The sequence below is a fragment of the Furipterus horrens genome, unplaced genomic scaffold, assembly GCF_987537825.1.
Source record: "Furipterus horrens unplaced genomic scaffold, mFurHor1.1.pri manual_scaffold_5, whole genome shotgun sequence".
NCBI lineage: Eukaryota > Metazoa > Chordata > Mammalia > Chiroptera > Furipteridae > Furipterus > Furipterus horrens.
Window position 1 is genome coordinate 3,216,945 of NW_028327175.1, and position 16,902 is coordinate 3,233,846.

Sequence of the window (16,902 nt, forward strand, 5' to 3'; positions counted from 1 at the left end):
CTGCCTCCTACGTAGCTGGAATCCAGGTTCCCTCAAAAGCGGTCAGCTGCCGAAGCGATGGAACCAAACGTCATGGGAATGACGTGGGCTAGGCAGGGAGTGCCTTTCTGTGCCATGAATCTGCTCTCTTCACGATTGGTCTCACAGCCTTTTTCTCCCCTTCGGACCTCTGGGCGACCAAATACTCATTATGCTCACAATTGTATTTCTGTTTGCCTGTAACTTTTACATTATGATAAATGAGAACTTGTTGAAGGGGGGTTTCATTTGCTGAATAGCTTCATAGCTGCTTAGCTGTATGTAACTCATAATCATTGACTCAATAAAAATGTTCAGTTACTAAACTGAACTAATGACCCACAGCAAAAGGTTGCCTAAACTGTAAGTCATCTGCTGGGTGATTGTGTCTTCTGTTTCTTATTACCTTCACTTCCCACTATTTTTATATTTTTCCATCTACTACTGTAATGTAGTTTATATTACATTTATTGTTTTTACAGTCACAAGTGATAGGCATCGTCACTGATGAAACATGATCTTTCTTCTCCCATTTTATGCATTTTCTAAAATCCACACATCCATAATTTACCATGACATTTGAACAGCGTCAGTAGACAGTAGACAGACACATATGTACTCCCCTCTTTAAACTGCTTTTGTTGAACCCAGACATTTTGCTATGTCGTATTTTTATTTTCATTGTCTCCATGACAAAGGGTTTGGCTGCTTTGGTAAAACGTAATCATCATGTTATAAATTTATATTTATCAATAAAATTGTTTTATATAATAAAATAGCATTTTTCTTGTTTGTTTTACTTCATATAACTTTAGTTAATAACACTTACATTTTGGAGGGATTATGCAATTGTTTAGGAACAATGGGGGTCTTACCACAACCTATTTGCTAAAGCACCTCACTACTTGCAATGAACTAGAGCAAGGTCCTAGAAATTGAGTCAGGCAAGGAACTGAAAAATAGTACAAGTAAATAAAAATTAATTTGTAAGTTCTCTGCTTGTCATGAGCTATATTGTATATTAGTTCATTTTCACATGCATTAGCACATATTATTTATTTCTGTATTTATTTATTTATTATTTTCCTATTACAGTTGTCCCACTCCCCCCCATTGCTCCCCCCAACCCAGCCCACCGCCTCTCCCACAGTGAGTCCCCACCTCCTTATCCATGTCCATGGGTCACTTATACTAGTTCCTTGACTAGAGCCTTCCCCTTCTTACCCACTTTCTCTCCTTCCCTCCTGGTCACTGTCAGTCTGCTCCTTGTTTCCAGGCCTCTGGTTTAATTTTGCTCATTTATTTGTTTTGTTCATTAGTCTCCTGTATTAGGTAAGATCATATGGTATTTTGCTTTCTTTGCCTGGCTTATTTCACTAAGCATAATACTCTCTAGTCCCATCCATGCTGTCGCAAATGGCAGGAGTTCCTTCTTTCTCTCTGCTGCGTAGTACTCCACTGTGTAAATGCACCCTGGTTTTGTGACCCACTCACCTACAGATGGCCACTCAGGGTGTTTCCAGGACTTGGCTATTGTAAATAACGCTGCTATGAACATAGGGGTGCATAGGTTCTTCTGAATTGGTGTTTCAAGATTCTTTGGGTATAACCGCAGCAGTGGAATTGCTGGTTCAAAAGGCAGTTTCATTTTTAATTTTCAGGAAATTCCACACTGTTTCCCACAGTGGCTGCCCCAGTCTGCGTTCCCACCAACAGGGCACCAGGGTTCCCCTTTCTCCGCATCCTCGCCAGCACTTGTTTGTTGGTTTGTTGATGACGACCATTCTGACAGGTGTGAGGTGGTATCTCACTGTGGTTTTATTTGCATCTCTGATGGCTCGTGGTGTTGAGCAGTTTTTCATATGCAGCTCTACACATTCAGAGAAACCTCTCTAGTAATGAACTATAAAAATGACCCCTGAAAGTATAGTCTTGCATTAGTACATATTTGATATATGTAGGGACCTGACTCTTGATTAGGTGCTGGAGTTGAAATAGAAATTTAGAAAGTATAAAATAAAAAGGACTTTTGTCTTTATGGAGTTAATAGTATAGCACAAATTCTTGTATCTTGACAAGCAGAGAAAGATAAGTTATGGGAGAAGAGAAAAACACACCTTTTTCCTGTCTCATGAATATTATAATTGAAAATACGGGCGTGGTTTGAATTCTTGAGATATGCAATAACATGCAGGTTTGATTAGCCAAAAGTCTTGTGGTGTCTGGAAAAGGAATAATAAGGACTGGTATTAAATATTACATATCGAAAATGAAGTGGGGAATAGGACTTAGTTCCAAATACAACTCTTGAACTGGAGAGCGCTCTCTATGAGACAATGGGGAGTGTAATGTCATTTGGGTAATGCTTAAGCTCTGAGTATAACTATGCATAATCTGAAACAATTCCAGACTTTTCATCTGCCATAACACATTTCTTGCAGTGACAGGAGACATACAAATATGTGCTTATACAGCAATGATGAAACTATTTACACTAAAAAGAGCATTCCAATCTGGACAAGTAACTCTTCTGCTAGTTTCTCTAGAAGAAAAAATCGGCCATTTACAGTAGTTTCAGTCTAATCAGAAAAAAGCCCTCTTAATTTTAATGTCATGTGAATTATAGACTATTCGTCGTCGGCAGCCGTCCGTCTCGAGAGACGATGGTGTAGCTTCTTAAGAGTCTATCTGCACCGCCGAGAATGGCTGTGCAGTCCGACTCGGGAGTGACACGGTATCTGTCTCCTCCCGTGTTGAATCGACATCTTGCGATGACGCTGGAGTGTCCTCTCCAGTGAAGCTGAAGCTACAGAGCCTGGGCAGGGTGATATGGAGGGTCTGCTGTTGCCCATGCAGCAGACCCCCCCTCTCTTCGCAGCTGAAGGGTCCAAGGGAAAGACGGAGTCAATACAGCTTGGCTTCAGGTGCGCCGCAGGAGTTGCCGGTGTTGACTACAACGTCAAACCGCCTTAGGGACTCCGGCTCCGGATTTTCTGTCGGGGTTTACTCCCTTAGCCTTTCCCCTGAAGAGGTATGCCGCAAGGCAGCGGAGGTTTTTTGGAGTCAGAGTTTTCCTTCTCTGATGTGCCCTGACTGGAAGATCGAACCATTCGATTATAGACTATTATTTTGAGCTTTTCTTTCACTGAGGCAGTGGATCTCTTGATTTGTATTATCTATCAGTTCTTTGTTGGCTCACTTCTTCCCTAACTCAGTGTTTTCTACAGTCAGTCACCCAATCACATGTTTCTATCCCCCTACACAGACACACCCCAATTTTCTGGTAAGTACAGCATGTCTCCCTCATTCTTCATGCAGCACTACACATGCCACCTCATCTCCTGCCCGGCGTTTCAGGACACCGAGAATCTGAGGGCATTAGGATGTCTATGGGAGCACACATACATGCTTTTGGTTTCAACTTGGCCCTCTATTTGAGATAGATATGAAATGTACATATATTTATCTCCCAATCAAGTTCTCCAAAGAACCTGCTTCAAATTCTTTCCTACTTTTTTCAAAATAAAAACGAAGCACAACAAACAAAAACAAGCCCCCACCCCCCAATTACTCTTCATAGTTAACTGTTCTTGACTGAGGAGCCATCCAGCAGGGACTTGTTACATTTCCGTTCTCTCGGCTGAAATGTTTTCTTGATTTCATTTGGTTCCAGTGTCTTCCATCTTCCCCCTCAGTATCTAGGGTACATGGCAGGTCAACAAGCATCCTCCCAGATGATTACACTTCCAAATACAAGATATGGGAGGACCCAGCACTCTATTAAACTAGCTGCAGACATACTTGAGTTGACAAATGTGTGATGTGAAGTGACCCTCTTTGTTAGGTATGTCTTCAGAAGAATAAGCTTAAGGCTATGAGCTGTGGCCTGCTAGCACAAGACTGAAAACAGCCACAGACACATCAGCAGGGGGCTGGTTGAACATATCAAAGTAAATCTACAACATTGAAAGAGCCAAGGACTACGTCCAGGTGCCAATACGCAGTGACCTTGAAGATGAACTATAGATGAAAAACTAAAAGTCAACATGGAGTTTAAAATATATAACTAAGAAAGAGGGGGAATAGTAATATATACAGGTTTTATTTGTATTTTTACAACAAAACAAAGAGAAAATAAAATGTAATAAAAGTGATTGCTTACAGGAGGGAGAAGGGATGCAGAGGACAGGAGACAGGGTGGAACAGAGACGGATTATGCACCTGTTAGGTTTCTTCTTTTGCTTTGGAATCTTTATGTATTTTGTAATCTTATATAGTCAAAACAAAAATGAAAATGCAACTTTAAAAATTGAACATCAATGGAAACAAATTAACCTAAGTCCATATCCAGTTGTCAAAACTACCCAGTGAAAGATTATTCAAGTTATTTAAAATGCTCAGTATTTTAACTTTACACCTGGTGACTTGTAAGGGCAGGAAGAACCAACGGACCCCACCCCTTAAACTTCATTTAGGTTGTCTTATTATTGATTGGTTGACTTAAAACTGCCATAGGTAAAATGTAAAACAGTCGACACAGCTTATGTTAATGTCATTGGAAACCAATATTTTAGTGTAGAATAATGGGGACACTGTAAAGAATCACATTCTCTTTTCTCTGCCGCAAGTGATTGTTTATTATATTTTTTTGTCAAAATTAGTATTGAAATACTGATAATGGACTTCCAATTCTGAAAAAGTGGTTTGCATTTATTTAGAAACTAAGAACTATATATGTATGTACAGTTAACATATATATTATAGAATTGTAGATATATAATATACATATTTTGTACTTTTTTCCTTAAAATGCATATTTCTTAGTTCTAGCTACTCAAAGTTTTGGAAGTGATGAGAAGGATATATGTAAGTAAAATCAGTTAAAAATTAAAGCAAATTAAAAATATGACAGCATGTCCCCATGTTACTAACCTATAGAATTTCCCCTCATTCAAAAACTTAGGAATATTATGGAGTCATAACGAAGAGTAAAATCCTGCCATTTGCAACAACAGAAATGAACCTTGAGGACATGATGTGAAGTGAACTAAGTCAGAGAGCAAAAGAAAAATACGGTAAGATCTCATTTATATGTGGAAAATAAAAATAGGTAAATAAACTTAAAAAGCAAGGTCACAGATACTGAGAACAGATCTGTGGTTGCCAGAGATGGGGATGGGGGGATGAGTGAAAAGGATGGAAGAGGTCAAAAGGTATGAGCTTCCGGTTATAAATCAGTCACGGCGATGTAATCTACAGCATGGCGACCATAATTAATAACACTGCATGGCATATTTAAAAGTTGCTAAAGAAGTAAATCTTAAAATTTTCATTGCAAGAAAAGCATTTATAATTATGTATGGTGACAGATGTTAGCTGGACTTACTGTGGTGACCATTTCGCAATATATATCAATATTGAATTATTATGTTATACAACTGAAACTAATATAATGTTGTCAATTATATCAGTAAAAAAGTAGCTATATCCTCTTATAATCAATATTAACATGGATGGGCTTACTTCCTACACTTTGGAGGATAACTCCTGCGAACGATTCTCAAAGACTTTCATTGATCTCAGGTTCTAGTGGGGATATTGCTGAAAGTTTCTCCCTCCACCCCCACTGGTATATGAATTGTCTTCCTCTAGTTTATTGTATAGGCTTTATGTTGACCTTGTTTTTATTTAGGATTTAGGGTTAACTATAAGACAAGTCTGGACAGATCCTCTGATGGCTTCTACCTAAGGAAGGACATAGCTTAGAATGAGTACCCAACAAGTGGGTGTTGGATAAAGAACAACAACTTTTAAAAAGGTTTTAAAAATATCATATTTATTTTATTTTTAGAGAGAGGGGAAGGGAGGGAGGAAGAGAGAGAGAGAAACATCACTGTGTGGCTGCCTCTCTCATGCCCCCAACTGGGGACCTGGCCCACAACACAGACATGTGCCCTGACTGGGAATCGAACCAGTGACCCTTGGTTCACAGGCTGGTGCTCAATCCACTGAGCCACACCAGGCAGGGCTAAAAAGATTTTTAATATCAGTTTTTTAACTTGCAATAGTCCCAAGTGTATTAATTAGATACCAAAGGAAACTCGAAGTCGGTAGTGTCCAATATAGATATTATGAAAACCACAAACACAAGCCACAGATGAAATTTTAAATCTTCTTAGAGCTCCATTTAAAAAAGTAGAAACAAACAGGTAAAACGAACTTTAACAATACATTTTATTTACCCCATTGCATCTAAAATATTATCATTTCTGCATGAATTCAGTATAAAATATTAAGATAGTTTACATTCTTTTTAAAGTACTAAATCTCTGAAACTTGGCGTGCATTTTTTACTTAATTCAGACTAGCCCCAATTCAACTACTCGAAAGCCGGATACCCCGTGGCTATGCTAATGGTCAGCACCAGACCAAAACATGAATAAGGTTGTAGTAACACATGGCAGAACCCTGATGTAACTAATGCGATATGAAAGCTTACATTACTATAGTAAAGAGTAAACTTCAGTGGAAAATGTTGGAGGGTTCATCATTTTTCAGATTAGTAAATTTAACTGTCTGTGCACAGTTATGCGAGTGCTAACGTATCGGTCTCCTTTCTCCCTTTGTCATGGTGAGCGATTGCAGTCGTGGGCTGGAATTCGTGTGAAATGAGTACTGACCGTCCTTAAGTCCCTATAAAACGGCTGGCATTTATTTAGAGTAAGAACACGATGAAACACTTACAATAAAAACGTGCGCGTTAAAGCTGTGGAGGAGAGAGGGCAACCTGAGCTGCGCTGACTTGGGAGAAGCTTCGGAACCCGTAGGGGAGGCGCTTCCATTCCCACGCTGAGTGGAAGGCGCGGTGGGGTCCGCGTGGTGACAGCGGGCAGGTGCCCAGAGCGCCCCTCTGCCCCTGGCTGCCTGCAGCGCTCCGGAAGGGGGCAGCGGGCCCTCCGCGCGTGACCACGGGGGACACAGGGAGGGCGGAGAAGTCGTTTGCACAGCGCTGCACAGGCAAAGCATTGCCCCTGGACTGTGGGTCCCAACCGTCCTCGCGCTATTTATCCCACGTTGCCATTCACTCCATCGTGTGGGACAACGCGGCGCCCGGGCCCGAAGTCCTCGTTCGAACAGTCACACATCAAACTGAACTAAACTTGTATTGTGCTTAGATGATGTGGGAGAATATTGCATTTATAAATGACTACTTGAAATATTAAAATATCACTCCCATCACATCTGTGACTTCGCCCTTGTGATAGGGTGAGCAAATCAGGCATCACTATTGGCCACGGGTATGTCTTCATGATTCAGCTGGGAGCCCTGATTCTGTTTCTGTTAACTTCTGTGGGGGTCCCCCCCATCTTTTATCAACCCCCAAATTCTAATCAATACACTACTTTTTGGTAATTGTTTTCTTGCCAAGGGAAAGTGCTGAATGTGTAAGGTCTTGAAGCGTTTGGCCTGGGGCTGTCCCCGCGGATCGCAAACCATTAGCCAGCTGAAGGCATATGGGAGCACTGGGGGGAGACAGACGACGCAGAAACCAGCAGGGCCAGCTGCTGTGATAGTATCCGTGTGTGTGTGTGTGCGTGTGTGTGTATGCGTGTGTGTGCATGTGTGTGCGTGTGTGCGTGTGTGCGCGCGCGGGCGCGTGTGTGTGTGTGTGCGTGTGTGTGCGTGTGTGCAGGTGTGTGTGCAGACACGTACTCACAGGGGCTGAAGAGCTGAAGCAGAACAAAGTCTTCCTACACAGAACATTCTTCCCTCCCCGCATTGTCCGTGACTTCCCAACGACACTTTTCGTGCACATGCAGCTGAGAGAATAAACTAGAAAGAGCATCTAACATCACCTGCAAACTGGAGATGTCTTCTCCACTCTCGGGACCCGCCCTGCAGGCTCCCAGTGGCCCTTGTCCTCCTGCTGTGGTGAGCCTGCCCCCACGAGCGTGGGAGGACTCTGTCACCAGCACGGTGGGGTGGGACTGCTTTCCTCTCTTAGTCTGTGAGCCGTGGAAATCTGTGATGGTTTTGAGTTCTTCCACGGTATTTACCGGAGGAAGGAAATGGCATCAGCGGGCCACTCCTTGAGCCTGGTGCAGGATGAGGCGTGGCAGCCCCTTCTCGACCTCACCTTCTTCACTGGCGCAAGAAGGACCTGGCTGTCACCGGGAGGTCCCTCTTCCATCTCCTGGCACATACCGCTGAGGACTGGTGTTCTGGACTGAGCTGTCCATTGGCCTGTGCACATCAAAGCCCAGAAGGATGCAAACAGGAGTTTGGAGCAAAGAGAGTACGGGTTTAATTTCAGAAAGTAGCCTGCTCTGGGAGATGCAGGTGAGCTGATGCTCTGAGCTGGGGTCCCTGGTGGCTTCCAGAGAATAGGCTACGGAGGGGGACAACCATCTCTCGTGGTGACTAAGGGAGGTAGGGTCGTTCTCAGGGTTATGGCCCCTACTGATGGGTCGGTGCTAGGGGAGGGGTGGCTGATCATCGCTTCTGGTCCTGAGCTCAGCCTTGGCCTTGCTTCTTCCGGTTTCCCTGCTTTTCTGGGCCTGGAGCCGAAACGCAGCTGAGGCCTAGATGTCATCTCTAGTTTGACTGCAACTCCGTCTCTGTGGTCAGCAGACCCGAGGCTTTGTACTGAATGTTATTTGATGCTGATCAGCATGTCACTGCCCTGAGGACTTTATGGTGAAGGCAGTGGCCTTGCAAGGTGGGGGGTGGGCAGGTGAGTCAGGGCGCTGGATGAGGCCAGTTGGGCTCAAGAGAAGAGGAAAGAGAGGAGGAAAGGTTACATTAGGGAAATAAAGTTTCCAGTGGTTACACCAGCGTTTCTGGAACTAACGCCTGCCTTTGGTTCCCTCCCTCTGTTATGGGGGAATATGTAACTTGACCCCCATTTTCACTCCCAGCTCACACAGTTGCCTGCTGAGCAGGTTGGTGGTGCACAGGGCCATTGTAATCCGTCAATGTATACTCCTTGGTGTCTCCCTCACCTTCCTAGCGTGTTTCTGCAAAAGCGAACTCCCTCAGCACCTGCCTCCCAGTCCATACAAACCTGTGCCCAGCAGCCGACACGGAAGACCCACGGACACTGAGATACTAACAGAGTCCTATATTTTGTTATTATGCATGTGGATGAATCAAAGAAAGTGACATAGTCATATGCAATCTGATTAGTTTTGGAATATGTTATAGTTGGTAAGTCCTCTGGTGAAAATGAGAACACAGGTCACTAAAACAGGTTACTCGGAGGCCAGAACAGGTGGGGCGGCTGTCCCTCCACGCACGGTCCCCCCTCCGGCAGTCCCATCCGCCGGCTACGTCCCTGCAGACTCAGCACTGCCGGGCAGACACTCCTGCTTGTTGGCCTACCAATGACTCATTCCGAATCTCTGGCGTTGGCAGCTCTCAATAGAAGTGCTTCCAGTCAACCATGGTCCTCATTATTTAAGTAGTAAATGATACCTTTCCACTTCTGAGTTTTATAATTCATCCTACTTGTCATAATCTCTGTTTGCAGATTATGTAAACAATAGCCCACAATGCGTTCCTCAGAATGTGAGCTTTTATTCTGCCTTTTAAGAGAAACAGACGGGCACATACTCATTTGTGCAAATAGCACTTGTCCCCTCCGCCGCCGTTCCTGTGACAGCAGCCTGCAGGACTGTTCTTTAAGTGATTTCATTCTGATGGGAAAACAGCCAGACAAGGACTGTCAGCAGTTTCGTATACTTTCTAAAGCTATTTAGAAACACAAATTAACATCGAACAGGAAGATTTATACATACGGGTGGGTAATTTGCTAGAAATGTGCTTTTTATGTTCTTAGAGTCTCTAAGCTTCTGCCAAACTAGACTGAAACTGGCAGGCTGAATTTTTTTAAAGGTGGGTTATGCGGTTTTAGGGCATCACTATGTGAATAAAATCACAGTAAATTGAAGCGTCGAGTTATTAGAATAATCAAAAGAAAAGGGCATAAAAGAAACGAGATTACTCCCTCCTCGTTTTTGGTCTCTGTTAGCAGAGCTACACTTTCATTAAGTTCTTTCTCAACATATGGACTCAGAAGAGATCTCCTGCTGAAAAATAAGTGGCCAGGTCATTACACCTGGTCCTCGGGGTCTTATGCCTCAGCTTCTGACAACCCTGCTGCCGACCGGAGAGGGCCTTGCCTTTGTTCTTTTTGGAGGTGGGACAGGCCAGCTTCTGGCAGTGACAAGTCTCAGTGTTCTATTTACCTGTCATTTGCCCTTTCAATAGGTGTAGTTTATAAATAGCAAATCATTAATATGCTGAGTAGTTTAAAGAGCTTTTAAAACCACTTGAGAATGATATAAAGAGGCTGTTCTCATTTTCTTGCTGTGACAAAGGACGGAGGGGAAACTATTAGTCACTGGCATATGGCAAGGTGGACCGTGCCCTTTTCAATGTCCTCCCTGAGTGTAGGGGTTGTTCCACTCCAGTGAGGAGTGGAATCTGTCAGTCCTGAGTCACAGAATGAAACCCAGTCCCCTCGTTTCTCACAGCACAGTCCCTGAATGGTGTTATGCTCTCAGGGAAGGTGGCATAACTGACGTCTAATGAGCCGTACAATCTGTAAGTGATTTCACTTAAATTCGTAGTGTTGTGGTAGTATCTTCGGCTATATGTTTTTTACTAGGAAAAAGCCCAATTAAGTTTTTAGTTCAAAACTGTGACTGTGTAAATTATGAGGAAGAAGCTGTTCTTTTCTGTAGTGAAAATTATAGGTGTGACCCAAGGACACTCGTAGAGGCTCCTTTGACTCTCTATGGAATAATTGTGGCTTCTCGAGGACTCAGATTACCTTCTGTAGTGTATCCTTGATCTGTGTGGTGACAGAAAATGCCCTGTTTCCTGGCCATGTGCTTTTGGAAGGGAACAGAACCCGTGATATACACAAGAACACGTCTGAGCTCAGGATGCTGTGCTGCATTTTGTCAATTTTACTTCCTTCTTTTTGTGTTTGCTTTGATTGCTACTATCTCAGTTGAACTTCCCAAAGTTTCACGTGACTGGGCTTCCCTCACGCACTCTAACTCCATTCCAGTCCCTTCTCCAACATGTGCCAAAGTGAGCCCATGAGACGCAAAGGTGAGCATCTTCCCCCCTTGACTAAAGGCCTTCCATGACTCGCTACAGCTCCTGGCCCAGAGCTCCAAGCCTCCCGAGGCCTGTGTGGCCGCCCCCTGACCTGGCCCTGGTCTTCAGCCCTGCATCTTGCACGCACTTCCTCTGCCGGCGCCTGTGCTCCGGCTTCACTGGGGCTCTTTTAGTTCTTCCCAGTAACACGGGCACTTCCTAATCTCCTCGCCTGGTGTATTTTCCCTTTTACTCTTTGTTGACTGAACTCCTTCTAATCATTCAGCTTTGGCTGAAACATCACTCCCTCTGGCAAGTGTTTTCTGACTCCCGGCTGAGGCTAGGCTCGTTCATTAATGCTCCCCTTCTTCACAGTGCATGTCTGAGTGTGTGATTATTCAAACAGCCCCACAACTACAGGTGACCCCTGAACCACACAGGTTTGAACTGCATGGGTTCACTTGTATGGGGATGTTTTCCATAAGTGCTACAAATATAGTTTCTCTTCCTTATGATTTTTCTTAATAATGTTTTCTTTTCTCTAGATTACTTTATTGTAAGAATGCAGTAAGTAATAAATATGACATACCAAATACGTTTTTTTAAAAAATTAATTTATTTATTTTGTTTTGTTTATGTATTTTTTAGAGAGAGGGGAAAGGAGAAAGAGAGCAAGAGAAACATCACTGTGTGGTTGCCACTCACTCGTGCCCCCAACTGGGGACCTGACGTGCAACCTCGTCATGTGCCCTGACTGGGAATCGAACCAGCGACACTTGGCTCGCAGGCCAATGCTCAATCTACTGAGCCATAGCAGCCAGGGCTCCAAATACATTTTAATTGACTATTATCACTAAGGCTTTCAGTCATGGTAGGTTATTAGTAGTTGAGTTTGGGGGGACTCAGAAGTTACAAGTGGATTTTTGACTGCAGGGGAGTCTGAATCCCTACCCCTCATGTTGTTTAAGGCTCAACTGCATTGACTTGTGTCTGCCTATCCAACTAGACAGCTAGACCATATATGTGTTCCGTGGAGAAGAAACCAGGCCTGCACTCCATTTTCCTCCCAGTAAGCCAGGCTTTGTACAGTAGTGAGATCTGGGTAAATTCCTGTTGAGTAGGTAAGTGAATGAATGATTATGAATATATAAGTGAGTTCCTGAACCAAGGGATCCATCTCTCAAAAGAAGGTAGCCAGACAAGAGATATACGATAGAATTGATACTAGTGAGTATTTATAGTGCACTCTCATTAGGTCTGACCCTGAACTTGTAAACATTACTTTCCACAACATATCTGGGAGGTAGGTATTAATTCTCTACTTTACATTCTCAGGGTCAAAAAGCTAGTAAGAGATAAATTTTGAACCCTGGACTGACCCTTTCCAAAGCCTGTGCTCTTCACCTACAGAAATGAAATTAATGTCTTAGAGAATGTAGTAACAACTTTAAGGTCAATACCAATTGCTCTGCAAAGGCTTAAACCAATTTGAATATTCCATATGAATTACAGTGTTAATTTGACAAAAAAAAGATTATGTTGAGCTTCTGTTTCTTTTTCATTAAGGAAGTTGAATCTTTTTCACATGTTTATTTTATTCACATTTATGTGAAAAGTCAGTTTTGTTCTTTTCTCATTTTCTTTTTTTAAATTAAATTTATGGGGATGACATTGGTTAATAAAATTATATAGGTTTCCGGTGTACAGTTCGATGCTACATGATCTGTATGTTGCATTGTGTGCCCCCCGCCCAGAGCCAAATCTCCGTCTATCACCATATGTTTGACCCCCTTTCCCCTTTAATACCCCCCACCCCCTTCCCCTCTGGTAACCAGCACACTGTCATCTGTGGTATGAGTTTTTGTTTGTTTGTTTGTTTGTTTTGGTCACTCGTTGTTGCCTTCAGTTTTATACCCCACACATGAGGGAAGTCATATGGTTCTTGACTTTTTTAAACATTTTTTCCTTAGCATAATATTCTCAAAATCCATCCATGTTGTTGCAAATGGCCGTATTTTATCTTTTCTTATGACTCTATATTTTAGAGTCATTTTGGAATAAGATATGCCATGAAGCTTATTCTAAGATTTGTGGAAAGCACTGCGGCATTTTGGTGAAGAATTCAGCAGCTGTTGTACCAAGAGCTGAAGGAATCACACCGAGTTCTTCAGAGATCGAGGGATGAAAATTTGCTAGAGAGACCAACAAGGGAATCCTTGGGCATCAGTATCTTTAGGAAGAGCCTCTGTCATTTGGAATAAACGGATGAAAATCGGAAGCTAAACAACTGCCCTGAAAGAAAGAAACTAGAATAGAATGGTAGTGGGTTGAGAACATCTGCCAGCATGGAATTGTGGGAGCAGAAGAGCAGAAGTGTGTGTGCGTGTGTGCATGTATGCGTGTGTGCGCGCGTGTGCGTGCGCATGTGTGGGTGTGGGTGAAGAGATGGAAGGGGCAGGATCTTCTTCAAGTGGCAGGAGGAACTAAGGAGAAATGCACCTTTCCTCACTGCTCTAGGTGCCGTAGAGTAAATATCTTTGTCATCTGGAGATAAGGAAACACGGAGGCTATGGGAGGGCTAGTCAAATAATAAGCTCTCACTGGGCGCTGGATGGCACTGGAAATGAGGATAGTTTGAAGTACCAGAACCCTGAATCAGTTACAGCCTTTGAACTGAGAGCAGATCTTGGATACAGAGCCGTAGACCAAGAGGTGGGCAAGTCAGAAGGGTGACATTAACAACAAATAGCTAGTCCCAAGCTGGAAAATGATGGCACACATTATAGACTGGCTAAGGCCCAGAAATACATTTGTCTGGTTTTTTTCTGGGACCCCTTAGGGCTAATGCTGAAGAGCCATTATTTTCTAGACCTCGAAACCAAAATGTATGTAGAAGTTTCCATGAACTGAACTGTTTCACTCCCTCCCAATTTGGCTTCACCCTGAAATACTCTCTAGATGACTCAGCAAGACAGCAACAAAGCTGGGAATAAAACCGAGCAGCCTCATTCTCTGGGGTCAGAAATGATTTTTGTTTGTTGACTTGCTGTTGTAGTTCAAAGAAATCTAGAATTTCAAGAAATATTTAGCTAGTTTTTTTTTTAATTTTTTTTTAGAGAGAGCATGATTTGCTTTATATGCCCTCAAAGTCTAATAGAGTTTGTTAGACAAAATTGGGCAGTGGCTTTCCTTCTGCGTAGCTCTGTTATACTCTAATGTTTCTCTGTTTAGAGAAGGGCCACTTGACTGGTCCGCTTAGTCTTTATGGACATGAGAAGCTATGTTAATAGATATGTTAATTATAATTTGATACAACAAAGGATACTGCAAGTGATGTAGCCAAAAAGGGCTCCTCAGGGTTGGTGAGGGAGAGAGGAAGCCAGTATTTGCAAAGCCCTGTCATTTTTATCCGATTTAATTCTCCAGTGACGTATGGTGTTATAATCATTTGTATTTTACAGACAAGTAACTAATGCTCAGGTATATTAAATCATTTGTCTCTTGATAAATAGATTATAAACAATAAAACTAGAATTTCAACCTAATTTTGCCTATTTACATATTCTCTATAACATTTTCATCTTTTCTTAGTTTTCAAGCCAAAATAGGATCAGAGAACTTTGAATAACAAAATGAAGACACCCAAAAGTAGCATCTCCATTGTTCATTCATCTTAAATATACTTCATATGATGGCATTCTGCTGCTGATTTTCTCATGCTGTGTTTTTCCCTGGAGAAGACCCTGTGTTAGCTGGAAGGCAGCCCTAGAATCCAGGACAGGGTGTCTGAGGCCAGGGAGGCGTGGAAATACCGAAGCCCTGGGATCAGCTGAAGGGTGAACCCAAGTCAACAGTGGAGATTCATCCCCTGGAGAAAGTGGTGATGAAAATGTCTGCTTATGCCCACAGAGGCTCCTCAGTCCCCACGACAAGATAAGGGCTCCATTTTGCACATCGAAGTCTATCTATTAGCGATCATTATGCCAGTAGGTAGATGAGGCCACCGAAGATTCTAGAGTGGCATTCAAAGAGAGGGTTAGTCTAGAGGAACCCATTGGGGGGGGGGGGTCACTGACACACACAGGTGTTTGTAATCAGGGCACTAGGTCAGATAAACCAGGAAAAGTGTCCGGCTGGAGGACAGCTGGGGACCCAGAGTGGCTGCGCCGAAACGTAGCAGAAAGTTGATGTCACGGCACACACGAGGGGGACCCAAGCAGGGTACAGGTTGAACGTTTCCGGCTGTCATTTAGATAAGTTAGGCCTGTCGGCTTTGACTCAGTTTCCTATCTCCCTAATAGCTGAACATGTGCTTCAACACCCCGATACGTGGCTCCCTGAAGTGTGTCTCACAAATAATGTGCTATTCGGCAGAGTTGCGTACAGCTCCCGAGCTTGCAGTCCTAGAACTCAGCCTGATCGACGATGGCACTCAATAAAAGCTTAGACAGGTTTTTTTTTTTTCATGAACTGACTTGTCCTTACCTGAAAGGGTATGTTTTCTTCTGATATTTTGACTTTCGCCAACTATCCAGTATTAGGTAAAAACGAGACATCAGTTGGAACATTTCCAACAGCCTGGATTGACGGCTGTTTGTAACCAACACACACACAGAGACGCAGGCATGCCTCCGACGCAGCCTTGTGGAGTGGAAATGGGCCAAGATGATATTAAAATTAGCAGCATCCCTTCCCAGCTGTGTTTTAAAAATGACTATGATTTTATTGTGTGTGCCTAACAGCTACGATCACCTTTTTAATTTTTGATTAACATTAGTCAAGGTTTTAACACGAGCAGCTCTTAAGGCTGATTGCGCTCTGGACCCCTTAGGATGTCCGTCTTCTCCTCAGGCAGTCCGCTGTGTGCCAGGGAGCCCGGAGGAAACGCCTTGATTATAAAGGTAGCCAGGTTATTTTCAAATAATTACAAGTAAACAGGAAGCGGCGAACTGACATTCTCAAATATTAAAAAAAAAAAAATTGTGGTCCTATTGTTTCTGTGATTTGCAAAGTTACTATAGCAATTAAGGTTTATTTATTCAAGAGCTGCTTAATTTATACGGGCAAACTTTCTCTTCTGCTCCATCGGAGGGTTCTGCTTTGGGCCAGACTGAGTAGTTCTCGTCAGCCCGCACTGTGCGAAGCGATGGCACCAAATACAGTCGGTGCGTACCAGGCAGGGCTAGGCTACGTGCTAGCCGCCACCCTAACCGATACAGTCAGTTATCGAACCTCTCTGCTGGAGACGATCAGAGTACAAATACCTCCCACCTCCTATGTTCGGAGAAATCTGCGGGGCAATATATAACGTGCATAATGTAGTCCATGCCACATAGTCCTTGTTTAGTGCATGGTGATAGTTACTCTCTCCGTGACGTGACTTTCACAGAGGCCCCCGTGAGCTCCTTAATCACAGCACGCAAAGGGGAAGAGCTACGGGGCCCTGGGAGAGCTGCATTATACAGAAATGTGGAGCCATTGCAGATGGACAGCAAGAGGCTTCAGAGGGTTTGCACCCTCACGCTCACAGGTGCAAGCCAAGCGCGAACGTCTCTGTTGCCTTTCACAGCGGACGTCGGGTCTTTATACTTTATGTTCCTCCCCTGCGCCCTAAATCTGGAACAGCAGGTAAAGTAAAGATGTCACTCTTTACTGAGAGTAGAATATAATAGTTGCTGTGTAATTACGGTATGATGCCCACTTAGAATAGAGTTGCATTTCAACAGCCACCGCCTCTTGCCGCCAGTTTGAATTTTAAAAAGCCAGTTCATTCTT

The 16,902-nt window shown here is 43.3% G+C and overlaps 1 pseudogene; it reads right to left on the reverse strand.

Annotated features, from left to right (window-relative positions):
* Positions 1–1,847: 1,847 nt before the first annotated feature.
* LOC150008123 (small nucleolar RNA U3) lies at positions 1,848–1,952 on the reverse strand (annotated as a pseudogene).
* Positions 1,953–16,902: the final 14,950 nt, after the last annotated feature.